Source organism: Trichosurus vulpecula, chromosome 3 (genome assembly GCF_011100635.1).
Source record: "Trichosurus vulpecula isolate mTriVul1 chromosome 3, mTriVul1.pri, whole genome shotgun sequence".
Taxonomy (NCBI): domain Eukaryota; kingdom Metazoa; phylum Chordata; class Mammalia; order Diprotodontia; family Phalangeridae; genus Trichosurus; species Trichosurus vulpecula.
Genome location: NC_050575.1, coordinates 59,546,092 through 59,572,115, shown reverse-complemented (window position 1 = coordinate 59,572,115; position 26,024 = coordinate 59,546,092). Strand labels below are relative to the sequence as shown.

The 26,024-nt window shown below is 45.1% G+C and overlaps 1 long non-coding RNA gene across 1 annotated transcript; it reads right to left on the bottom strand.

Moving 5' to 3' along the window:
* LOC118843363 lies at window positions 1-26,024 on the bottom strand. The gene is made up of 3 exons (XR_005009912.1): window positions 25,839-26,024; window positions 7,883-8,078; window positions 1-338 (listed from the first exon to the last, which is right to left on the bottom strand). It is a non-coding gene; the product is annotated as an uncharacterized LOC118843363 (long non-coding RNA).

The following is a 26,024-nucleotide window of genomic DNA, read 5'->3' as shown; positions in this document are numbered from 1 at the left end:
CAATTCTTTTCACAGGAAGAAAAACAAGGGTTCGATCCAAAGCAATAAATTAAAAATAATTAATAACAGGAGCTGTTTGTGCACAGGGTTGAATAGGGACTGAGGGTGTCTTTTCTTCCCACCAGGGAGGGTGGTCCATGGACTGAGCTGTTCTCCTTCCTCCTTGCCCTGTTTATGTCACCATGGCAAATCTGCTCCTAGTCCCGGGGCAGAGCAGAATTGGCCCAGGGGCGTCAGTGCCTCCTGGGGAACCTGGGGTAGGGGTCCAGGGACACCCTGATGCAGGGAAGGGCTTTCATGCTGTCCAGGTGGGCCTGCTGCAGCTGTGGAGGCCAGCTCTGGGAGGGGAAAAAGTAATCAAATTAGCTGGAACCAAGGCAGCAAAAGAGCAGGTAGGTATAGATCAGAGAGAGAAAAAAAAAGAGGGTCATAGTCCACATCGCATTTCAGTTTCTAAAGCGAAGCACTAAGGAAGCAACATTAATGTTGTTATCCTGATTTTACAGACAGGGAAACAGGCTCAAAGGAAGAAGTGAGTTGCCCATGGTCATATGGACAGCTGGTGGAAAAAGCATGACTAGAGCCAGGTATTCTCATTCTAAGTCTAGTGAGTATGGAAAATTCCTTGGGGGAACTGTTGACCTCTAATACAGTTCTTCTGGGACCCCCATCCCTCCTAGGATACATGCCTGGATCAAGACCAGAAGGTTGCAGTTTAGGAAAGGGAACCTGAAGGCACGTGTACCTTGTGAAGCACAAGGGAGGAGACGGAGGGAAAGATGGTTATAGGATTCAGAAGTATCTATGCAGCTTTCTTGTTGTTGTCTTTGCCAACTCTTCATGAACCCATTTGGGGTTTTCTTGGCAAAGATACTGGAGTGATTTGCCATTTCCTTTTCCACCTTATTTGACAGATGAGGAAACTGAGGCAAACAGGGTCACACAACTAGTAAGTGTCTGAAGCCACATTTGAACTCAGGAAGATGAGTCTTCCTAACTCCAGGACTGGCATTCTATCTACTGTGCCACCTAGCTGTCCCATCCATTAGGCACACAAGCAAAATACTACCTTCCCTTTCCCCCCTCCATACGTCATGTTCAGGGCTTCCCCTATTAAAGGAGCTAAGCACCAGTGCCATTTAACTTAATGAATGAAACCACCCTCCCCATTTGGCTGGATGAGTTCAGCTCCAAGTACCCAACTCAATCACATGGCAACCCTACTGAGGAGCTGTTTGCTAGAGCTGCTGCTCCTTTCCCAATCCTAAACTTCAGAGTCCCTAAAAGCACTGTCTGGTCACTCACTAGCGCCTTCTCTCATGGGGAACATGACAGACTCTGGAGCCTGGGATTGACATCCAGACCCATCTCCAGAAAGGGCCTGCCCTCCCCAGATTCTGCATAGAGAAAGGTGTTTGGTTTGTTTGTTGATCTATCTTGTTTAAGTGGGAAGACTAAGTCTCATTTCTAAATGGGCATCACTTTGGTGCAACTTTGGCTCCCACCAGAGACCAACCTCCCTTGAAGGGCCGACTCTTTCTGGGGCTTAATCAATAACTTTACTTCCAACCTGTAAGAGACTATAAAAAGGACATGTTATACTATACTATGTGGTATGAGGCATCAAAGGGACCCCCCCCCATTGCCCTCCAGGCTATTCCTAATCCCAGAGAAGGCCAGTTAGGTTCACAGCATTCGGAGCTGGGAAAGACCAAATAGTTAAACCCCTCAGTAGAGAAGGAAATCGCCAGCCAGAGAGGCCAGATATTTGTCCCAGGTCACAGAGCTCAAGGAGAAGAGACAGTATTCGGAACCCAGGCCATTTGAAACTCCTCCAACACATTGTCTCCCTTACACTATGCTATGAAGACTTTGGAAGGATCATCAGGCTTCCCACCAACCTTCTCTACAGCTGGAGACAGAGCACCTGTCAGGACACTTAGCAGATACCAAAGGGAACATAAATAACTGCAACTCACATTTCTATAATGCTTTAAGGATAATGAAGTGCATCCCCACAGTAATCAATTAACAAATATTTATTAAGTACTTACTGAGGAAGCTAGATGAAGCAGTAGATAGCATCGTCCTGGGCTGGTGGAGTCTGAGTTCAAATCCTGCCTTGGATAATTCCTACCTATGTGATCCTCTTGAAGACATTTCACCTGGGTTCGCCTCAGTTTCCTCACCACACACACACAGACACACACATACAGAGCTTTGGCAAGGATTACACAAGATAACAAAGGTAACTTTGTATAGATTAAAGTACTATGTACATGGGGCTGTTATTACTACGGGCCAAGTAATGTGTAATTATTACTATGTGTCAAGCCTGAGGAAAATCAAAGACACAAGTGAAACAACCTATACTCTAATGAAATAAGCCCAAGAGTGACTATCCCAAAGGTAATTTGCCTCACATTCCCACTAAGTAACTGGCCAAAAGCTTTGAAAACAGTTTGCCAGCCAGCCAGGGTCAGCTGCCAGCACAGCTAGTTAGGGCTTGTTCCCCAACAGCACCAGACTCCTTTACCCAGGTTGTCCACTGAAGCTCTATAGGCCAACTGAGTTGTGTTCCTTTCCCTCCAGGGAATTCATCCCCAGGACCCTGCTTATCCATCCCAGTCACTGAAAGATGGAGCTCCAGAAGTCTCTGAAAGAGCGGAGGTAGGAAGGGCCATAGATAACAAGGTATCAGCCCTCTGCATGGTGTCTGGCATGTCTAATTCCCAGCAGCCATGGGACTAGAACCCAGGTCTTCCTATCTTTCCACTACCTAGCCTCACAACCCTTCCCCAGCAAAGCAGATTAATGTCATCCACCTTCTCAGAATAAAACTAATTGATTACTTTTCCTGCCTAATCCTGTCAGTCCTATCCAGGTTAATTGCATGTGGGAGGGAGGGGCAGGGCTGCCAATGATATAGAAGATGCCGGGTTTTCCCTTACTCATCAGGAGGTAAGTTAAGGGAAAAGCGTTTTAGTAAAGTCAAGCCTGGAATGGGGATGGAGGTAGGGGAACACAGTTGTCTTGTAAACAAAACCTTGACCACCCAGGAAGGCAGGATTCTTTCCAGCTCCAGACTCCCTCCCCCTCACACACACAAATCCCACACTAAATGGTTTGCTCCCATTAGAGGGCTGGGCAGGGTGCCTGCCTTGCACACACCGCCTACCAAAGGCACTGTGGTATAGGGGGCTAAATCACTAACTCAGAAGCCAATGCCTTCTAATCCCACCAGTGCCACTCGCCTCCTTGACACTTAAGTGCCTCAGTCAGCCTCAGAGCTAGGCTGTGTGAGGAGGAAAGAGTATAGCTATCCACGAGCCTGGAGGGCACTGCAAGATGTCTCTCAATGTGAAACACCAACCACAGCTACTACCAGTCCCCAGGCAAAGCTGGGAGAGGACAGAATGGGTAACTAGCCTTTGGTAGTGAGTCTGACTGCTCTGCTCTCTGCCCCCCTAGACCCTAATCTACCCAACAAGGTGCTGGCAATAATGAATGAGATGCTCCTGTGTCCATGGAGACACCATGGCAACCCTGAAAATTCAGAAAGTAGCCCAGTAACCAGGGCAGTCAGAATACCTCTCCTCCCTAGGCAAAAAAACAACCAAACTTGGCCCTATCCCCCTCCCTCCCTGCAATGTACTCAGAAACCCTTCGGTTTGGGAGTGAGGAGGAAAGGGAGGGCAAAACTAATGAAGTCAAAGGATCTGGGACAAGCATCACTAACTTGAGGATCCTCTACCCATCACCTGTACCCAGGAACAAGTGGGAATGGCACAGTGAACAATTCCCAAACATAGTGTGTGTGTGTGTTTGTGTGTGTGTGCGCGCTCGCGCGCTCGCACCTGTCTCTCTCACACACTCACACACATACCCCCGCCTAGATAGGAGGTCCCTCCATACCCAGGCCTGGACCAAGACAAGCAGGGCTCAGGGCAAGGAGAAAGGGGAAAATGAGGCAAACATTTCCTGGAAACTGAAAGTACTTGTCCTAAGCTTGTCCTAACTCCAAAGGAGAACAGAAGAAAGCTAGAAGCTAAGAGGGATCTGTTGGACAGTGAAGGGAGGAGCCAGGACCAAGGTCCTCAATAATAAGGAAAGCTCTCAGAGTTGGGAGTGCTACTTATTGCTCCTCCTCTCCCAATCAGCAATCCTTAGTTTCCCCATCTGGAAAATGAGGGAGTTTTAACTAGATAACCTCTAATGTCCTTTCCAGCCTGAAATCCTATAACCTGTTTACTGCCACAGACTTCAGAAGAGCAACACAAGGTCACACATGTACCTCCCTGGTCCACTTACCATTTCAAACTCAAATTCCATCCTCCCAGGAAAACCAAGAAGAAAGCAAGCTTCTACCCCAAATGGAGAGATCCTCCCTCCACTTCCAGGCATGGGGCATATTTCCTAAGGCACCAGGTAAAAAGGTGGCCCAAACAGGTATCACAGAAGATCTATCTGGCTACAAACTGAGAAAGGACAACCAAGGTTTTAGTGTGGACGCCTGGCGATGCAAAGCAAGGAGACAGCCACTGGCACAGAGAGATTACACATTAAGCTTTAATTATCACCACAGCCAGCAGCATGAGGGAGAACAACAAACACAGACACACACACACACACACACACACACACACACACGCACGCACGCACGCACGCACATATACACCACTACGGACTCGGCCTCCATGGTCCTTTGGACACAGCCTGCCTCACACGGTTGCATCACTCCACCTACACAGAACTAGAATCACAGAATGTTAGACCTTAAAGATTATTCAGTGAAGCTCAATACTTCCCCAGATCCTCCACTGCTTAAGGGGATTATCCTCTCCAGTGCAGGCTACATCCCATTTAGGTCCCCCTCCTTTCTCTGATTCTTGTCCATACCCTTCTGTAAATCTGCCACAAAGAGAACCTATCAAATGCAATGACAAGCTTTTCCTGGTTCTTTTAATAAGCTGTGGATGTAGCTCTGGCTTTGTTATTCTTTGTTTTTGTTACATGACCGGTTCACCCACTTTGGGGGTTATAAACATCCTTAATGATATACATGCAACCAACTTGTTAATGCTGAAAGAGTGCCACTGGGAGACTTAAACATCACTGATACTTACTACCTGTGTGACCTTAGGCGAGTCACTTAACTGCCTCAGGCCTCAGTTTCCTCAATTTTAAAATGGACTAGACAGCCTCTGAAATTCCTTCCTACTCTGGTTTCTATGATCCTTTGCATCTTTTAAAGTAAGGTTCATAGAAAAGTGACTTTGCCCAGAATCTAAGTCCTAGACTCTCTTTCACATTCAGAGTGAACTGGGAACATACATTCCAAACTTCACCTTCAGTCAGGAGTCAAGAAATTCATCCACAACAGAGCCAGAACTATGTTCCAACAGACCTTGTGGCTTCACTACTTGGGGAGACAGGATGGGAAGGGGGAGCTGAGGAGAAGGAACAAAACTTGCCCCCAATCCTACAAGCACTTTATATCCTCTAAGATAACTTTTGTTAACTGTGACAAGGGGTTCTCCAGGACCTCAAATACCATAAAAGAACTAAGCGACACTGCCTTTTTAATAGTCCCAAATTTCCCCAGAGCCAAAGACCCAGACACAAACTCAGAGAGCATTAAGCCGAAATCTGTCATGTTTTGGAGCTTTCTGCTGCCACCTCAAACTAGGCTCACACCTTGTACCGTCCGTCCCTCTGTGTGCCCTAGGAGCCTGGAAACACCGCCCCCCCCCCCCAACTGTAGTGCACACACTCCAATTCTTATCTGGCCCCACCTTAGAAAAAGTGTGGGATCCTAGTGAAGGTTAGGTCTCCCTATGGGTGCTATTCATTAACGAACTCCATGGAAGAAGTACTCTGGACTGAGAAGAAACCAGAAGACCTGAATGCTGAGACTGGCTGTTATTCCCTATGTGACCTGGGGAAAGTTACTCTTCAGTTTCCCCATCTATAAAATAAGAGGGTTGGATTTAATGATCTAAAGTCCCTTTTCAAGCTCTAACATTATAAATTCACCAATATGGAAATCTGTTTTGCTTGACCATGCATATTTGTTAGAAGGTTTTCGTAATTCTGGGGTAAGTGGTGAAGTGGGTAGAGTGCCAGGCCCAGAGTCAGGAAGACCTGAATTCAAATCCAGCCCCAGATACTTAATAGCAGTGTGGGTGTGACCTTGGGCAAGTTACTTAACTTCTGTTTGCCTCAGTTTTATCATCTGTAAAATGGAGATAACAATAATCATACCCACCTGAGGCTCAAATAAGGTAACACCTGTAAAGCATGGAGCACAGCACCTGGCACCTAGTAAACACTATAGAAATGTCCCCGAGCAGAGAAGGCGGGAGAGAGAAAAAAATGCTTGGTAAATTTTTAAAAAATTAAAAAGATTCAATCCTATAAGTCAATTAATGATGAAGCCAGCAAAAGACTCATCCTTCCTCTCAGATTTGAAGGGAACAAGGGCACACACAGTCAGTTGGTCTCAGAGCTAAGATTTGGACTCAGATTCCCTGACTCCAGGTCAAGGGCTCTTTCCATCATTCTGTCTCTGCAACATCCCAGAAGAGTGTTCTTCTGGCTTTTAGGATTAAAGCCCTCTAATGATGAGAACCTCACTTCTTCCTAAGGCAGTTCATTCCACATCTGGGCAGCTCTCCTAAGTTCTTCCTTATGCTGACCGGAAATGTATCCCTGAGTTTCTACCCATTACTTTAAGTTCTGTTTTCTGGGATTAAAGGAAACAAATCTCAGTCTTCTTCCATCCAAAATACTGTCAAATGGTTGAAGACATTTTCTCCAGCCTTCTCTTTTCCAGGATAAACATCTTTCATTCCTTTCTTAATCCAATCATTCTAGGGCATGGTAAGTAACCTCACTCACCATTTAGACCTCTTTTGTACCTGTCCTTCCTCACTCATGGCTCCTAGAGCTCCGGTCTGACAAGGAGCACAGCAGGATGCTAACTTTCCTGGTTCTGGACTACTAACACAGCCTAAGGGCTTGGGAGCTTTTCTAGCTATTAAGTTACATTGCTGACTCACATTGAGCTTGCAGAACATGGAAACCCACAAATCTTCATCACAGGAGCTGCTCCCCCTTCCTCAATCTTAGAGTAAGTAGTTGATTTTTTGAACCCAAGTGTTGGACTTTATATTTGTTCCCATCACATTTCATCAAATAAGGGGAATACCATCTAATCACATATAATAAGATTTGGCCCCTTGTTTTGGCCAAGATCTTTTTATATCCCAATTCTCTATCCAATATATTAGCCATCTCCTTATATCATTGTATCATTTCAGATTTTATGTCATTATACTTTCCTCAGAGACACTGACAGAGGCAAGGCCAGACCTCTGTTCATAGGTCACTTCACTAAACACCTTCCACTAGGGTGATATCCATCTATTGATCACGATTCTTTGCATTTAGTTATTTTCAACAAGTTCTCAGTCTACTTAATGGTATAAATGTCTGTCCACAACTCTGCATTTTGGCTTACGAGGATATCATGAGAGCTTTCATCACATGCGTGTTAAATTCAAATATAGTATGTCTATAATATGACCATGGGCAAGTCATGGGTGGGGATTAGGGATGGACTTTTCTGGTCTCCCAAGTCATTTAGATGGTGAATAGGGATAGGAGCCTAGGACAGCTGTGACAACTCTTAGAACAATGAGAATGAAACACAAAAGGACTCTTTATCCTGTGCTTTGAGGAAAAGCAGGTGCTGTCCCTTTCCCCCTCTCTTACCCCCAAGCATCCTAAGGACAGCAGGATAAAATACTAGAATATGAAGATGATTGAGGGGATACTAAATTCATGATCATCACCCCTACCATGCATTTGCTTCTCATACCTGGACAAGTATCTTGGAATTTCATTAAGAGGCTTGAAGGAGTGCTGAGAAGATAAAAGCCACTGGTCAGTGCATCCTCCCTCCCAGGCTAGGAGCAGGACTGTTTGTGACTTGGTTCCATTCCTCAGAATTCCACCTGTTGGCTTTACCTTCTGTTCAGGTTTTATCTTCAGCCTCAGCAGGCAACTCCTACAATCTGATGAAGCAGAAAAAAATCAAGGAGAAACCTCAGCTATCATATAGTCCATCACCTTTTATAGAGAAGGTCAAGGATCAATGTGGGGAAGTGACTTATTCTAAATCACATAGAATTCAATGGCAGAGCTGGGACTGGAACCCAGGTCCCCTGACTCTCAATATAGGGGCTCATTTGTCAAGTACTTGGGCTTCCAGGAGAGAGAATAGGGCCCCTTTACAAATCAGGGAACTCCCAGGGAAGGAAAGGCTGGGAGACAGTCACATGTTAACAAAACAGGCTTCTTGCCTGCTGCTTAGAGTATGTTGTGGGGGGAGCCTTTTCCAGAGGGATTGATAAACATCTTTGTCCCTCACACAGGCTACAGATACTTTTGCATTGTTCCAACAAAAACCAGCAGGACAAGGAAGGGCCTGTTAAATCATGAGATTAAACAAATCGAGTAGCAGAATAGCTAGGGTCCAATTTCCATCACCAAGGCCAGCTAACAAGTTATCTAAGGCAACTGCCAAAGAGGCTTAGAGGCAGAGTTGGGGGAGTCTCTACTGCCTGAGAGAGAATGAAACAGAAAAATCTTCTTCCAGTTACTGCCAGGTCGGGATCAGTTGATTATATAACCCAGGCTTCAGTGACAAAGCTATTTGCAAAGCGGTACCAGGAAGGGACTGCGCTTAGGCCCTTAAAAATCATGTGGCTTCCTTCCCTATCACATCCTCCCCTGCCCCCAACATTCACCAAAAACCAACAGAGAGCTATGAGCTACACAGGCCTTGAAGACATGAAATGTTCTGCAGAGTTCCACAATATCTTAGAACATAGGACAGCCGGAGAACACAAGATATCAGGGCACAAATGAGATAACAGGGAACATCTAGTTCAACTTCCTCATTGTACAGGAAAGGAAACTGAGGCCCAGAGGAAAGAAATGACTTGCTTGGAATCGCAGAGCAATTTAACAGCAGGGTCGACATTCAAACCCAGATCTCCTGCTGCCCAGAGCAGGACTAGCACTCTTTAAACTAATTCTGATGCTTCTTCCTCAAGTGTGATAGCAAACCCTGGTTTGCTCCCCCAAACTGGTATGGAAATTCAGAAATATCCAATGGTCTCCCAATTCCCAGGGGAAGTTGAGGAGGGGGTGGGGCAGGGAAAAGACAATCAGAAGACAGCTAAGTGATTTTGGTAGTGTAAATGTGGGGCAGCTAGGTGACATAGTGGAGAGAGCTCTGGGCCTTGTGTCAGGAAAACTCACCTTTCCAAGTTCAAATCTAGCCTCAGACACTTCCTAGCTGTGTGACTCTGGGCAAGTCACTTAACCCTGCTTGCCTCAGTTTCCTCATCTGTCCAATGAGATGGAGAAGGAAATGGCAAAGCTCTTCAGTATCTCTGCCAAGAAAACACCAAATGGGGTGGACACGATGAAAAACAACTCAACGGTAACAAAACAAGGGTGAGCAGGAATTCTGCTGGGTTTCATGGGCTATGTCTTATTTGCGCACACTGATTTGTGATCTGGTACTGATTTATTCTCTTCAGATTCTTCTAGAGTAGGAGTGGGGGAGGGCAGAGACACCTAGAGAATAATGGAATTCATGACAGACAATAGCCCTGTTGCTCCAGCTCTCCACGTCCACTGGGTGTGACTCAGAGCTCCCAGCTGCCCTGGAAATGACATGCAATGTATCTGAAGCCTCAGCATCTGGGGTCAGGAAGGCAAAGGACTGCCACAAGGACAAGCAAATGGATTTCTGGCCCTCCCTCACGAATTGCTCTCACATGAGTTTAAAAAAAAAATCACTGGAACCAACCTCGCATTGTAACAGGTAGGTCTGCTGCCAACCCAATGTGGGGAGCCAGGATGGGTGGGAGTTTCCACTGTGCAGTGTCACTCATCTCTGCCCCGACCCCTGCCTTTTCTTTTCCTATTACTTTTCCCCTAAACCAAGGTCCGGTCACCTGGATGACTGCAACTGGTCTCCAGGACTGCAGGTGTCACCCCCCCACCCTTTTCCAAACCATTCTACCGGAGTGTCAGATAAATTTTACTAACCTAGAATCTCCATCACGTTGTTCCCCTACTCAAACACCTTTAGTGGCTCTCCATGGCTTACTGAATCAAATCCAAACTCATTTCCATGGTATTCAAGCTCCCTATCTTATCTTTCCAGCCTTATTTCATGATATTCCCCAACACCTTCTCTGCCCTAGCCAAAGTGGATTGAATATCACCGGCCTCCATAAATGTCTTTGTGATTTGGTTCACGCAAATCCCTCAACCTGGAACGCTTTCTACCCCTAATTCTATCTACTGAAATGCTACCCATTCTTCACCAGCTCAAACATCATCTCTACTCCAGGAAGCCTTCCTTGACCCTTATAGTTGGAGACAATCTTCCAATCTCATGTAGAATTCTGTAATTCTGTGGTATTTATCCTGCTCTGTTTAACCACTGGAGTTATTTAAGTTCATAGAATTTTCCCTACAAGATATAAAGCCCATGAGAGCAGGGATTGTCTCATTCATTTTTTAATCTCCCTTGGGCAGTAACAAGGTACTCTGGAAAAGGAATTGCTTTTGAAGTCAGAGAGGTTCAGATCCTGCCTCTGACACTTAATACTTATAAGCCTTGGGCAAAACACTGAATCTCTCTGGGCCTCAGTTTCCTCATCTGTAGAATGAGAGGTTTGGCCTTTGAACCTCTTCCAGCTCTAGCTAAGCCTATGACCCATGACTCCAGGCCATTACACAATAACCTTATGCACTTAAGAAATAGCTGCTGAATTTAATGAAACACCAAAAAACACTTCAGCTGCCTTCCCCAGTCAGTCAGTCAGTCAGTCAATTCAGCCAGGCACTAGGCAAAGTGCTGGGAATAAAGGGTGAAACTGAAACTGCCTGCCTTCGAAGCCTGAACATCCTATCAGGGCTGCCAATGTGTACATAACTATATAAAAAATAAATACAAGTTGGGGGAGAGGCACCTGTAGCTTGGGAGGAGGCGAGAGAGAGGTCAGGGAAGGACTCACAGAGAAGACCGATTGGAAGTGCAGTAGACAAGAGTACTGGACATGAAGTCAAGAAGACTTGAGTTAAAATCCCACCTCCGATACTTAAGAAGGGATATGATTCTGGGTAAATCACTTAACTTTGCTCAGTATCAATTTCCCCATCTATAAAACAGGGAGAATAATAGCACCTACCTAAAGGACTGTTGTAAGGATCAACAGAGATAGCCAACATAAAGTGCTTTGCAAAACTTAAAGCACTATATAAATGCTAGCAATTATAATGACTATTATTAGAAGATGGTGCCTGAGTTGAACCATGGCAGGTAGATTTCATTCTCAACGAAACCAAAGAATGGCTAAACAAATCATGGTACATGAATGTAAATGGAATTATTACTATGCTGGAAAAAATGGGGTGTGTGATGAATACAGAGAAACATGGGATCTATATGAACTGATGCAGACAGAAGTCAGCAAAGCCTGGAAAATAATAAACACAGTAACTACAGTGTAAACGGAAAGCACAATGACACACCAGGACACCAAAAGTAAAAGTAACAAAATTATAAAGATCAAGCAAGACTCAAATTAAGAGAAGAGCAGGTACCCCCAACCTACCCTTTCGTGGAAGTGGGAGGTCCACAGGTGTAATTCCTTGCACATTTTCAAACTTTTTTTATTGATCAATTGTGCTAATTTTTCTCCTCTCTAAAATACGCTATTTTTACTTGGGATAATGATGATGATGTAAGAAATAGAAGACATCAATAAAAACTTAGCTTAAAAAAAAGGCACCAGGCAAGGAACTATGTCAAGATGACACAGAATGTTTGGGCAGCAGGGTAAGGCTCAGAAAACATGGCTCATATCTTTAACCTGACACCTCCAAGAAGGCCTCAGTCACCCATCTAAGTGGGAACAGGGAAGGGAGTGGGGATGAAGACTTGGAGAACCCAGCAGTAGGAAAGTGCTTTCTCTCTAGACACCTGGAGAATTTTCCCCCCAAAAGATCTCTCACTCCTAGGCATGCTTGCCACTGAGCTATCTCTCCTCTTCTCTTGTTCTCTATCTTCCAAGTCTTCTCTGTTTAAAAAAAAAAGTTTTTACTGATGTATTTTGGGTTTTTTTTTTTAATATCACCATAGTTTCCTCTAATAATCTCGCCCCTTCCCCTTCCCACAGAGTTATCCCGTAACAAGTAGTATTTTTTAATACAAAGGTGGGGGGGGGGTGGAGAATCTGCATGATTGATCATAAGATCATAAAATAGTCTGAAAATAAATGCACTGCACAATGTTTGTGAACCCTCCACCTCTGCAAAAGGGGAGGTGGGGGATGCATCTTATCATCTCATCTTCTGAGCCAGGCCTGTTCTTCAAGCCTTTTCAAATGGGCTTTCCATTCAATCTATAAATAAGACACCAGGGATATAAATACAAATGAGAAATAACACCTGACCTCAAGGAGCTTATGCTCTAGTGGGGAGGGGGATGTGTACAACATGCAAACAAATAAATATAAAGTATATATAAAATAAGTTAATTTTAAGAAAGGTCTAATAACTGGGGGAAGGGGATCCAAAGAAGCCTTGTGTAGGAGATGGCATACTATTTACTGAAAGACTCAGCCTCTCTAAAATACTTCCCTATAGCTCCTCACATGTGCATCTTACTGAATTAATTTAATGGGGAAGGGGGTAAAAAACCCACTGTGATGGGAACTGGGATACATGAATTCTTTTCCTAATTCCCTCCGTGTGACCTTGGGTAAATCACTTCTCTCTGGACTTCAGTTTCTCCATTTGTAAAATGGAGGGGTTTGGATTTCGATGATCTCTAAGGTCCTGTCTACTTTTGACATGCTCTGATCTCAGATTGTAAAAGCAGGCGGAGATGCCGTGAGCTTTCCCTAGCCTTGCACTAATTCTCCTCCCAACGACTGCAGAGTGATTGAGCAAAGAAAAACTGAACTCAGCGGGAAATGGAGGGAGGCCCCGGCTCAGGACAGCTGTTCAGTGAGTATAGCCCTACAGGGGCACAGAAGATCATGCCCTAGAGTTCTAGGGAAATTACATAAACATCCTTCAAAGAAACAGAAGCCAAGTCCAAGAGTCTGTTTCCCTTCTCCCCCCCCTCTCCCCATCCCCCCCACTATCAGGTCCTTTTAATAGTTCCTCCTCCCCACTCCCCCATTGTTTCCAGTATCCTCAGAGAGCTTGGAAAATACATGATTTCCTTCAGCACTGGGCTCCTTCTCAGTCTTTCCTCCCTCCCTATCTGGCTGGCAGCCATTTAGGCTCCTCCTTGCCCTAATACAATGAAGAGCAGCGCCCCTGTCTCCGGGAATATGCCCCATCCTTGCCAGTCCTTGCTAGGGTATTACAGTGGACCACTCCTCAATCTTAAAGAAGGGCAAAGTCCTACCAGACCCAGTCTCATGCTTACATCCACATGGGCTCACCTAATACAACCCTGAAAACACAGAGACAGGGACAGGGACACCCTGAGACCACTGGTATAGAAAGGGGAAAGATCACATAGGAAGTGTGGAGATCTCCATCTTGATCCTGGATTTGCTTCGTGTAAATCTCTCTCTTTCAGTCTCTCCATCTTTCAAAAGTTATACTTAATGATTTTCTAAGGTCCCTTTCAAAGCTAACACTCTAGAAAGCTAATCTCTATCTAGCTATTTTCCTCTCCTCCCTAACAAACACACTTTCTCTGCTCCACACAGGTACACCTATCTCCTTCCCCATCTGCCCCTCAAACGATACTCATTCCTGATTCTTTTACCCACCTCATTCATCTCCCTTTTTCCAAATCACAGGAATGGGAACTGGACGTGTGATTTTAACCATAATGCCCTGCCCAGGGTAATCTAGCACATATGTATCTTGATCCCAGACTTGTAGACTTGATTCCAGACCTTCCTGGCTCTCAGCCCTGCAAATCCAGGTTCATTCCAAGTCCTCCCACCTCCAAGAAGACTTCTCTAAGCACTCCAGGCCAGTGCTCACTCACTCCCCTCTCTCAGCTGCTATGGCACTTACGGTCTGTACTATTCACTTCAGTAATTCTGACTGCACATATTGTCCTATGACTTTAGACCAGGGGTGGTGAACCTGTGGTCTTAAGGCCACATGTGGCCTTTAAGGGTCCTTAAGTGTGGCCTTTTGACTGAATCCAAATTTAGTCAAAAGGCCCCACTTAAGGACCTAGAAGGCCACATGTGGCCTTAAGGCTGCAGGTTCCCCACCCCTGCTTTAGACTTGTCTCCAACCATACTGTCAGAAACTCAAGTTTCATGTCTTATCATTGCTCTGTGTATCTGATATTGCTTAGTACAGTACTAGATATCAGGAAATTTTTTTTCCTATTTTCCAAAATGTTTTTTCCCCAATTACATGTAAAAAGCATTTTTAACATATCTTTTAAAATGCTGAGTTCCAAATTCTCACCCTCCCTCTCTCCCTTCCCTCCTCTGCCCCCTCAATGAGAAGACAAGCAATTTGATATACTTTATACATGAAGCACTGAAATTCTTAATGAACTTTGTCCTTACCACAGGAAGTCTTAGAGTACAGAGATGGAATGGACCTTAGAAATGATCTATTCTGGCCCCTCTCATTTTAGAGAAATTTGAGACCCGAAGAAGAGAATCATAGAACTACAAGGGTCTTCAGAGATCCATCTAATCCAGGCCCTTCATTTTACAGATGAAAAATCTAACACCAAAGGGCTTGAGTGACTGATCTAAGGTCATATCATCATTTACTGACAAGGGTGGTACTAGATCCCAGGAGATCCCCAAGTCTCATGACTCCCTGCCAAGGGCTTTTTCCTCTTCCATCATGATTCATTTCTGTGAACATGGCAAAAGCTGGGATTGTTTCTGGGTAGATACTACTTAAAGGCTGGTATACCATCTTCCCTTATTCTAGGAATAACTACCCATATAAAAAAACCTGAACTCATCTTTTCCCCCTACCCTTACTACTCACTCACCCCAAACCACCATCCCAGACACCAGTTCAGGTTCTTCCCTTATCTATCAAATCAAATACAACAAAGTTTTACCAGGTACTTACTATGTGCCCAGGGTACTATGGAAAATATCTCAAACAAGATCTCTGCCCTCTCAGAACCCTAACCAAGATTAGGTTAAAAGGCTATTGTTGTGTAAAGAAACCACAGGATCATACAGGGCTTAGCACTGTACCTGGAACATAGTAGGCACTGAATAAAGGTTTGTTGACTTAATTATAGATTTAGAGAGAGAAGGACAAGGAAAGGTTCAAGACAACAATGGATGCCATCAGGCTGACCATAACTGATAACCCAGTGGAAGACAGTCTATGTTAGTCTATGTTGAAAGATTTAGGAACCCTGATCAATACACTAACCAATCATGATTCCAGAGGACCACTGATGAAGAATGTGACCTACCTCCTGAAGAAAGGTGAGACATTCAAGATACAGAATAAGATACACATTTGTGGACATGGCCAATATGGAAAAAAAAAATTTCTTTTTTTTCCCAGTGGGGGACATAGGAGAGGAAATAAATGCTTACTGATTTGAAAAAAAAAATGTAAAAAAAGTTTTATTAAGGAGACAGTCTAGGTGCCATTCATATGTCACAGAAAAAGAGAAATCACTTTAGAGTGGAGAAGTCAAAGAAGAATTCAGGAAGGGAGTGGAAACTCAAGGGGATGGATTTCAAACTGCTGACTTACATGGCAAACTATTGCCAGGAACGTGGCACCCTCACAGTCCTATCATAAACAAGTGACAGGGCTAAAAGTACCTTTAGAGATCACCTAGTCTAATCCAAACCCTCATTTTACAGCAGGAAAAAATATGATATGATACCTAGCAGTGAAAATTTGCCCAAAGCTGAGCAGCATGTCAGTTAAGGAGTGAAGCTTAGAACTCAGGTCTCCTGACTCTTCCTGGTACCTACTGGCCTCCCACCTTTTCATCTTTTTCTTTAACTGCGTTAGGGACACTAGGCTACAGAATCGAAGAGACAGGCTTTGTGCTTTTCAAGGAGCTCAGGACGCTGGAAGGGAATGTTCCGCTCCTTTCAGATGATAAGGTTCAGGGGCCTCTAGATAGAGTGGAACAGATGCAGAGTGCTAAGACCTGAAAACCTGGCAGGAGGGGAACTGGGAAAAGGCCAGCTGTGAGCTTCATGGAAACTAATGAAACACTGCTTCAGGTGGCTCTTGGCCTCTCGTTTGTGTTTTCTGTTTACACAAGCTAAGGTCCCTCAAGCCCAATGGCACAAGGTCCAAGAAGAAGCAGGTTAAGCGGGTGAGGAGTTGGCATAGCTGGGTCAAAAATGCCACACCTGAAACCCACATGGGCCTAGAGGAGGAAACTTCAACTAAGCCACCAAGCAGGCTCTCTCACTTTTGATTTAGGCTCCTCCCAAACTGAGATATACATGGGGCTGGGCCATGGAACAGTGTGATAAGTGGCAGGTTTTGAACAGCCCCCTATGATTAAGCAATCCCAAATCCCCATGGACAGGAAAGTGGTGGCATACCTCCTAATACAAGTATCTTCCCTCCACCACATCCCCAGGACCCAAGGGAAGGATGTAAGACCAAGATAAAAGGAGCAAAGAAAGAATGGCAAATGGGGGAGGTCTCTGCTTGGAAAAGGCTGGGGACTAGAGGGGATTTGCAGTGCTGTAGAAAGAATGTTAGGCTAGGGGTCAGGAGACTTGGGTCCTAATGCTGGCTCCCCATAAACTAGACTGGGGACAAGTCACTTTCCTCCTCTTCTTAACCTTAATCTTTTCCATTAGAAAATGAAAGGATGGTCTCAAAGGTCCCCTCCACCTCTGACAAAGGCATCAAATATTTCCACTTCAGACATTCAATGACTCACCATCAGTTTCTGGTGTCTGCCCAGGATGCTACCAAATCGAATATCATCTTGTACTGGCACCTCCCCAGCCAAGAGACTCTCTTCCATTCTCCTCTTTCCCTTCTACGAAAACTGGCCTCGGGGGCAAGACACTTGAATCTAGTCCAGATTCATTCATACATTTGCTATGCAATTTCCAGGAAATCATTTAACATTTCTGGGCCTTATTTCCTTATCTACCAAAGAGAACTATACCTCCTGATTTAATATTACCTTAAAAACCTTTAACACCGCTCTACTGCCAACAGAATAAAATTTTGTATCTTGGCATTCAATGCCCTCCACAGTCAGGTTTCAATTTACCTCATCTACTACTAATAGTGTTTACCAAGCCTCTGATTGGTAAACATCTAAACTAATCTAGTCTGTGTTTGCCCAAAAAGCTACTTTCATCTCCATATGCAGAAGGTCCTTCCTCATTCCTCCTTTCTATTTCCCAAGGATCCAGGTCGGGTCTTAATTCAATTCAACAAATATTTATTAAATGCCTATTATATACTATGTACTCCTCTGGACAATGAGGATACAAAGATGAAAAATTCCTTAATTACTATCTTCAGAGGAGCTTGCAATATTACAAAGACAAATAAGAGAAATACTCAGCTCTAATACAAGTTATAAAATCAGACCAGAGCAGAGCTTCAAACAGAGTAGTATGATCTATTGAAGAAGGGAGACATTACTTATGGTTAGGGGTTATAAGAGGAGTCATCATGGAAGAGGCAGCACTGGTGCTGAACCTTAAAAGAAGGAAAGGATTTCAATAGATACAGACATGAAGAGGGGCAGCTGAAAGACATCTTCCTGAGTTCAAATCTGGCCTCAGACACTTACTGGTTATGTGACCCTAAGGCAAGTCACTTAACCCTGATTGCCTCAGTTCTTCACCTATAAAATAAGCTGGAGAAGGAAGTGGCAAACCACTTTTTTTTTATCTTTGCCAAGAAAACGCCAAATGGGGTGACAGAGAATCAGACACAACTAAAAATGACTGAAAGAAATACAAGCATAAGCAATAAAATATACATAGGAAAGAGATGCATGAGAATCAGGCACAGGAGGCAATCCCACTTTGGCTGTAATGTAAGAGTATACAAACAGAAGCCATAGGTAATGGGGTTACTGAGAGAGGCCGAAGCCAACCAAGTTGGTGAGGAGGACCTCACATGACAGAATAAGCAATTCTTATTCTATGAGCAACAGCGAGTGATTTCAAATCTCTGAGCAGAAGGATGGACACAGGTTCATCAAAGGATCACGGATTTAAGAGTTACAAAAAGGACTTTAGAAACTGGCCAAAACAAACCCCTCATTTACAGGTTAGGAAACTGCGGCCCAGAGAGGTAAACTGAAAAAAATCAAGATCAAAAAATTTTAAGCAAAAAAAAAAAAAAGTATATCCAAAAAAACTACCCAGAACTAAACAGGAGAACAAAGAAGATGGAAAGGACCTTGGAAAGCATCTAGTCCAACTCTTTTTCATCTGACAGATGAGGAGACAGCCTGAGCCCAGAAAGAGGAAGTGAGTTGCCTAAGGTCATACAATGAATTAATGACACAATTAAGACCAAGAGCCATGTCTCCTAACTCTCAGGACAGTCCTTTTTCCATAACACCATTATATCTCCCAGTTAGGTTCCTAAGAAGCATAGGATGGAATTTAACAAATGCTTTCAGATGATCCGTGGGGAGGGAGAAACCGGGCCTACAGCTCAATGAGTGACATGAAATTGTCAGATGAGAAGCATGCTGGCGGTAAAGTAGGGGATTCTGAATCAGAAAACTTGGAATTAGACACAGCTCTAACATGATAAACCCTGGACAATTCTCTTAACCTCTTGGCTCGGTTTCCTCATCTATGAAATGGAAAGAATACTATTTACACAACCTACCTCAAAAGACTTGAAGAAATTACCTATAAACTAAAACTTATATAAAATGTGAACTATTGTGGTCAACACGTTACAAGGCTTTCAGCAGACAAAGGTCTTTCCAGCCCACTTATTTGTGAAAATATTCTATCCAATTGGCAAGATACTCTAGATCAGTGGCATCAAACTGAAATGGTTTGGGGGGGAGAGGAGAAGTAATAAGGATTTAGAAAACCATGAATTAACATTATTTATGTTGTATTTTTATTTTGTTAAACATTTTCCACTTCTGTTTCATCTGGTTCCAGCAGCATTCCAGAGCTGTGCAGGCTCCAAATTTGACACATCCACCCTAAATGCTCTTGTCCACAGGTGGCACTGGACCAGTGATATCAAGACTTAGAACACTACAAAGCCTGTGCTAAAATCCAACCAATGCAAAAACAATTGGTTTAACAAACCATCCTGAAAAGAGAGTGGATGAGAAATGCATATTTCCCTGGCCATGCAATGCTGGGATGGAGAGCGCATCAAGTAAACAGGACCATAGGTTTAGAATTTTAAGGGATTTGTGAAGACTCAGGTATCCCTGAATGTCCTTTTCCATGTTTATGAACTGAAACTAAAACTGAAAGAGCCTTCAGGATCATCTAATCCAAACCCCTCATTTTACAGATAAAGAAACTGAGGCTCAGCAAAGTTACATGACTTACCTAAGGTCATACAAGTCATAAATGACAGAATCACCCTGTAAATCCAGGTCTTCTGAATAAGAGTCTCAGGTCTTACTGACTTCAAGGAAGCAGCTGAGTGGCTTAGAGGACAGAGCACTGGGCCCAGAGTCAGGAAGACCTGAATTAAAATCCAGCTTTACACACTCACTAGCTGGGTGACCCTGGGCAAGTTACTTAACCTCTTGCCTTAATCCACTAGAGAAGGAAATGGCAAACCACTCCAGTACCTTTGCCAAGAAAACCCCATATGGGATCATGAAGAGTTGGATAGACCAACTGACTCCAAACCTAAGCCTCTTTCTGTCACACCAACGTTTACCATTTGAACCTGTACTACAGATCGACAGTAAGATGTGCCCTACCTGTGAAGAGGAAAGAGATCTGATGGGATGACATTTGTAAAAGTTTGATTCAAATTCCTGGATATCTCAAATGGGGGAAGGGAATAAACATTTTTATGACACCTACTATGCCCCAGACACTATGCTAAGCACTTTTACAAATGTTATCTCATCTGATCCTCACAACAACCCTGCAAGGCAGGTGATGTTATATTTCCCATTTTACAGATGACAGAGCTAATGAGTATCTAAGGCCAAATTTGAACTCAGGTCTTCCTGACTCCAAGCCCAGCACTCTATCCACAGCATTACCGGCTGTCTCAAATGCATCTTTTTTATACCAATATTCCCCGATGGTGCTATAAAGATTTGAAAGACTATCATAATCTCAGAAGAATAAAAATTACAGGTAATCTAAAAGGCAAGGAAGAAACATATGACAGATGTAAGGAAACTGTGGCATAATATAAATGACATGAGCCTGAATAGTAGTAGAGAAGACAATGTCAAGGACGCACATGACCAGAAAAGCAGGGAAATGTGGTGAAAATGAGAGATAAGAGAAGAATGACCGAAATGCCCCATTGGCAGCCTTGAGATAGAAAAACGACCAGAAGAAGGTCTTCAGTGCATTAGCTGAATCCTCTTTGGGGGACATATGGAAAGACTCGGGCAGGGACTGCATAAGGACAGCCCAAAAGGAAGGGTTACAATCTGCACTGTGGGAAGACAAAGTGGTATGAAGGAAAGAAAGCAGGATAGGGAGGCAAAGGAATTAGGATTCCAAGCCCGACTTTGTGCGACCTTGGGCTGAAAAGTGACTTCCTTTCCCTGGGCCTCCCCTGTAAAATGAAGAAAAGTTCCAGGCTTCATTTCATAAAATTGTAAAGGGAGGAGTCTAATGCAGGAGACAGAGGGGAAGCAGAACTTACTAAGCATTTACTATGGGCCAAGCACCACACTAAATGCTTGACAAATATCATCGCATTTGATCTCATTACACCTGAGACCTTGCCTCCTGAAAGCCACACCTCACTTGCTAGACATCTCCTACTTATTCTTACTTCGGCTTTCTTTACACCCAAGAACATATCAACAGGCATTCTGCCCAGAGACCAAGCAACCTGCAAGGAAATGTTCTACCATCCAGGGATGCCAGAATGTAATTACTAATAGTGATAGCTAGCATTTACATAGCACTTTCAGGTTTTAGAAGTATCCTGCATATGTTAACTAGGAGGTCGGTGCTATTATGACTTTCATTTTACAGATGAGGCAGAGAGCAGTTAATTAAGAAACTTGTCCAGAGTCACACAGCTAGTAAGTGTCTCAGGTCTTCCAGATTCTAAGTCCAGGGCTCCATCCACAAAGCTGCCTAGAATATGCATGCGCAGCCTACATCAAGATTTCTATCAATTCAATCCAATAAACAATTATTAAGCACTTCTATGTGCCAGGCACCTAGCTAAAAGCTGGAGATACAATTAATAAAAAGACAATCCCTGCCCTCAAGGAAATTACATCCTAAAGAAGGAGACAACACAGAGAAAGAGGCAGAAGGGAAGGGGGTGGATGGGACATCAGAGGGGTCCTGGAGAGTGAGCATCTGGTTCCATGGAGCGGAAGCAAGAAAGAGCAACAGATGCAAAGTGGAGGGAGCTGAAGTCCAGTTTCTGCACTCTATAGAAGAAGGCACTGGGAGGAGTTTGGCACTCCACCCTCAAGCCCTCCAATCAGAGGGGAGAGGAGGCCGAGGGAGTTGGTGTCAATCAAGGCTTAAATTAACAGCACAGTGGTGAGTTTAAAACTGGTGAGCTTATTCCTTCATCTTCATCCTCCCTCATCTTCAACCTTTCAAATGCTAAGCAATCCTAAGAAGCGAAAATTCCACCTCAATTGGCAGACTTCAACAGTTACATGGATTTTCAACTGAGGTTAGGACACCCATGCCTAGGACCAGATCGAAAGAGTAATCATAGATACTCAGTGAGTAGAGCCCTGTGCGACCCTGGGCAAGCCTGCCTCAGTTTCCTCAAACGAGGATAATACTAGTATCTATTTCAGTTAAGAGGATCAAATGAGATAATATCTGTAAAGCACTTGGTACAGTGCCTGGCATATAGTAGGTGTTTAATAAATGCTTGTTAAAAGTTTTAAAGCTAGAAAGACCACAGATTTCATCTAGTCCATTGTACAGACCATGAAACTGAGACCCAAAGACAGAAATGACTTTTCCTGATTTGCCCAAGGTCAGGTACCTTTTTACTGACCAAGAGCTCACACTGGCATTGACAGGTTCCTCAAGCAACCCCCTTCAGGAGAGAGGAGTATTTGAGGCTGCTGGAATCTCTTCTCTGAGCCACAAGTGGCTGATCTATTTTCTTGGCTAAGCTAAGTTTCTATACCTGAGCTCTCTCCCTCTCAGTGGCAAAATGGATGTGACGATTACAAACCAGTAGTTAGGTAATATCCCTTTTCCAGCCCCCTGCTAATCTGAAGATAGAAAGAAAGGTGCCCTCAGAAGAAGAGGACCTGGAGAACCCTTGTTTACAAACTCATCAGCTATCCAGGGATCTTGATCACTGAAGATGTAGCTTGACCTACTCTTACTACATCCTAGCATTTCTGCAAATGTTTGTTTTGTTAACTGCTCTGATAATCAAAGTATTTGAGTACTTCCCTTATCCACTCTTCCAGAGAATGAAGAATATACTGAACCTAAGCAAAGCTCCTACAATGGAAGGGGCGAGGGAGTAGTAAAGGAAACCTGGCTATTTCTTCACACAGGAGGAACCACAAGGTATTCTGGACAACAGAAATTCTGAGTCTCAGTTTCCCAACATATATAGTCTGTCCGTGGATGTAGATTACACATCTCTTCTCTCCCCTCACCACACCCTGCCATCCCCATCTCCTCAGCCCTTCAGTAGTACTGTCTTCACAAGTTACAACGGACCAAAACACTTCCATCAGCTGATGATGGTCAACTTCTCTGTGAAGACTCTATGCAAACTTAGCTCAGATGACAAAATTAGTCCTTCACCAGGTCTACACTGAGAGCCTCTCCAGCTTGGTACAGGGCCTGGATTTCACTGGTTGAGCTTCTGAGAACACAATGTCCCCTCTGGGACAAAATAAATCAAGAAGGTAAGGTTTGTGAGGAGGTTCCTTGTCTGTAAAGTATTAATAACAATACCTATCTGATACAAGATAACTGTGAGGACAGGAAAGCAAAACGGGGCCCAAAAAACATGAAAGATTGTTACTAACACCTCCAGAGGGGAATTGCTATTCTGGACCTAATTAGATTTGTCTCAACTCCAACCTGCAGATTACGAAGTCCCTGTCCTCAAGCAGCTCACAATCCATTTGGAAGAGTATAACATGTACAGACAAAAGTATAATGCAAAGGAAAGTGTAATAGGTAAAAAGGAAAAGACCCTGGAAAAGCACTGATGGAAAATTTGAGGAGCAAGAGAATACTTCGAGACAGAGGAATCAGGGAAGAGTTCGAAGAGAAGGTGACATCTGAATTGAGCCTGCAGGAAAGAGATGGATTCTCAGAGTTAAGGAAGTACCTCCAGGTATGGAGAATGGCCAACATTATTGCATGTAGGCAGAAGATTTCAAATTAAGTTCAAAGAGCAGCTAGTAGTCCAGTTCAGCTAAAATGCAAAGTATGTAATGGAGAGAAACATGAACTCAAGCTGGAAAGGAAGGCCGAAGCCAGATTTTGGACGACCTGAAGTATCAAGCTAAGGAGTCTCTATTTTCACCTGGGGCAACAGGATGCCACTGAAAGTTTAAATCAAGAAATTATTAGATTGGATCTATGTATTAGGAAAGTTTTTGTCAACTGCGTAAAAGATGGATTGGAGTCAAGGAGACCAGTTAGTTACAAAGCTACTACAATGGTCCAAGAAAAATGTGATGAAGGCTTAACCAAAGGTGGTAGGAAAGAATAAATGCAAGAGATTTGGAGAAGGTACAATCTAAAGGACTTGGCAACTGATCTGATCTGTGGGACAGGTAAGGGTCAAAGATAATACCAGCTTTTCCAGCCTCCATAAAAGAAAACGGTGGTGCCATCAATCTCAAAGTTAGAAGTAGGGCAGGATGAAGGGAATGATGAAGAGTTCAGTTTTTAACATGCTGAGATTGATGTGCCAAGCAGTGCATCCAGGTGGTGATTTCCAGAAAGCAGTTGGAGCTGGAGATGCAGGACTCAAATGCAAAGCAGAAATTAGAGCCATTGGCTAATACAGATTTGGGAATCATTTGCACAGAGGTGATAATTAAATCCATGGAATCTGATGAGATCAACAAAGGAGAATGTATGGAGAGGTTGCAGGATAGAGCCTCAGGGGTACTCACACTTGGGGGACAAGAAGAGGGACTGGTCAATAAAGGCGTAATCAGACAGGTAGAAGAAAAAAGCAGTCGCAGAAGTCTAAAGAAGAGAGAGTATCCAGGAGGAGGTGGTGGATGGTGTCAAATACTGTTAAGTTTAACATACATCCTTGTGAGCAAAGACTAAGTCTGATTTCACCTCTTTTCTCCCAGCAACTAGCACAGGGCTTTACATCTAGTGGGAGCTTAATAAATGTTTATGGAATTTAACTAAATTCAAGCCAAGTAGTCTCAAGCCCAAGCTGAAAAACAAATAGCCCAGCTCCTGGGACCCCTAGCCAAGGGTCACTGCAGCCTAACAAGGTGCTCAATGAGGCCTGGACCTCTTCCCTTTCCTGACCTTCATTTCCAAAGAAAAAGAACCAGCACTTATAAAGGGGTAATACGTTCCCCAAGGGTTCTGAAGGTAGGAGGAGATTGGGGAGCAGTACGCACACTGTCTTCCCAAAAGGAAAAAGCCATTGGGGGAAAAACCGGTTGGGCCGCATTGCCATAGGAGCCCATTCCCTTTCCACGAAGCTGGGACACACAAGACAAAAGTTTTCCCTGTTCTGGAGAGGAGGCAAAGGGGGGTAGGGGTGGAGAGGGGGTAAGGGGAGGGAGGCCAGGGGGGTGGGGAAAATTCCTCACAAGTGACATTATCTGTGACCTCCAGCTGCCGCTGCCCCGGCCCTGCACCTCGCTCCCTCTCTCTCCCCCTTCCCTGAGGAGCTCTGCTCCCGGGGAGCCCCCTCCCCTTTGTCTCCGGCCCCGCAACCCCTCCCCCCCGCCGCCCGGTGCTGGGCGCTCCCTCCCGGGGCCCGGTATCTGGGCCCCTCCCGGCCGGGACACCGGAGCCCACGGCTCCCGGCCGGCGGAGGCTGCTCGTGCTCCGGCTGCGCGGCCTGCATGGTTCCCCGGCCCAGCAGAGGGAGTGAGGGAGGGCTCCCCCGGGCCCCCCACCCCGGGCCCCCGGCTCTGGCTCGCGTCTTACCTGCTGCTCTGCCGAGCTCCGGGCGCCCCTGGGAGAGGGCGCAGACAGCTGCAGCCAAGGCTTCCCCGCGCCCCCGAGCAGCGTCCCCAGGAGCTGGGGGCCGTGCACACACGGGCTGGAGCCGCCGCCACGACCGCCTGAGCCCTGGGCCGGGCCCCGCTGCAACCACCGGCCCCGGGCCCCCCGCCCCCGCCACGGGTAACCCTTCCCCGACAGCGCAGCGCCAGCGCCGCCGCCACCGCCTCCTCCAGCCCGCCCTCCTTCCTTCCTTCCTCTTTCCCGGTGCCCAGCCCCCGGTCCCTAAGCAGGGCACCCCCAGGCCGGGTTGGGAAGTTTTCCCGGGAAGGGAAAGGCTGGTCTCGGGCCGGGAGGGTCCCGGGGCTGCTGCTCCCTGGGGGCTAGCGCCTGGGGGTTCTCGCACACAATAGGGCGCACGCGGAGCGCAGGGGGGACTCTCCCCGCCTCCCCCCAGAAGAGCTGCCCTACCCAACTAGGAACGCGCCCCGGTTCTGGCGTTCGGGGATGGATCCCGTAGGTCTCCCGAGGTTTCAGCCCCGATTCTGCAGGGAATCTCCGACCCCGGGGCCCAGCAGGATTCCGGAATCTCCTACTGGATTTTCTGACTCCAAAGGCGGATTCTTCGCTGTTTTGTGGTGCTGTGCGAACACGTGA